We start from the raw sequence: 1,913 nt of genomic DNA on the forward strand, positions 1-1,913 counted from the left end.
AATGTGATTATCTGTTTAACAGATTTAAAAAGAAAAAGCTTGCATTAGAAAGGATAAAAGTTGACGATGTAAAAAAATGGCTTCGCGATTCTGTTGGAGTCGTGAAGGTTTGTTAATACGTTAATAGTACGCGAAGAAATAGGGGAGTTATCCTTTTTTGCAGTCTCCAGTACTAATGGAGATGAATTAAATGTTCACTCCGAGTACTCCAATGGCGACTGAGATCAGTTGTCAAATGCATAATGAGCTCATCACAGATGACCTCAAACTTGCAAAAGATGCTGCTATCTATGAGTATCTTGATTACTACACAACAGCCATGATTTGACTAAAAATAGTTAATGGCGGAAGTGGAGACAATAGCGAGCGACATGGCCAAGTGTTGGATACAGATGCATATTTTGCAATAAAATATACTCGAGAAAATACGAATCCATATTAGGACACACACAGATTACGAGCCTCTGAAATGTGATTTTTGCCATCACAAATTTGGAGATCTCAGTAATCTCAACAAACATGTAAGATTGCACGCAACAGGAGAGTATATTATAAATGCAATATGTGTAACAAAGTCTTTGGTCCTCCTCCAGGTCAGAAGATGAACTTTTTGAGATCCTTATGCAACGGTGGAGATGAACGAGAACTGGACGACTAATAATAACCTGATAAGATTGCCAAAAATTGATCTTTCTACTTTCGCAGGGGCATATGAAGAATGGCGCAATTTCTTCGATATATTCAATTCACTGATTCACTTTAACACATTTTTTAACGGATATTCAAAGATTTCATTATTTGAAATCCGCCTTAAAGGGTGAAGTAATTCAGGTCATATCCTCAATCGAAATTTCGGAAGCAAATTACGCAGATGCTTGGTCCAGGCTACAGGAAAGATATGATAACGAAAGGATAATACAAAGGATTCAAACACATATAAAGGCGATTTTTGATTTATGGTTGCAAAAAAAGAAAATCTTATAATAACTATCTTATAATAACCATTCTATAATTGCAACACGTGATGAATCGAACTATCAATTAAATCATCAATAACGATAACGATTTCATTAAGTTTAAGATTAAATATAAATAAATACATAAAATGGGAGGAATATCCTAGAGCTCTCGGAATACCGACCTCTCAATATAGAATCCGTTATTAAGGCATCTCCATAAAATTCTAGCGTTTATCGACTCTGGACATATTTGATAGTCGCCATTTCCGGCCAGTGGATGAGGTGTGTAAGAACATCACAAGACTTATATAGGCTGCGTCGGAAATGTTGCTCAGATGCTTCCGACGCCTTGGAGTTATCTTATCTTTGTTTAACATTAATGTTAATGTAAAGCTTTCGTATTGTTAATTGAATCGCGGAACAGTAGGTTAACAAATAGCGAGAGCGTGGCTTTTCGTATGACATATCTGCCCCTGAATACTTCTCCGATCAGATCCCCCAGAGTCTAGTAGTAAAATTTGATGATACATTGATTAAATATTGATATGTAAATTGAGCCAATGAATTTTGTTATTAGGATACTTTCAGATAAAACATATTCAACCACATTTATTTTTAAAAAATAAATTAAATAGTAAATAATAGATATAAAGATCTACGAGCAAAACGCTAAACTTTATTTGCTGATATCTAATAATCTACTTTTGATTGGGAGAGAATCACAGTTCTAGACATTGAAAAAAATTATAATAGAAGGATTATTTCTGAAGTGCTGCATATTAAAGAGCAAATCCAAAGCATTAACAAAAAGACACACATCTTATAAGTTAATGGAACAAAGTAAGCAGAATCAGTTCTAATTAATTTTTATTTGTTGCTCATTTGTCGTTAAAAAAAAATTGCCAAAAAAAATTTTGCTCTGCTAATTTTTTTTTAAATGATATTCCGCTAAAA

The sequence above is a fragment of the Atta colombica genome, unplaced genomic scaffold (genome assembly GCF_001594045.1).
Source record: "Atta colombica isolate Treedump-2 unplaced genomic scaffold, Acol1.0 scaffold83, whole genome shotgun sequence".
Classification (NCBI taxonomy): domain Eukaryota; kingdom Metazoa; phylum Arthropoda; class Insecta; order Hymenoptera; family Formicidae; genus Atta; species Atta colombica.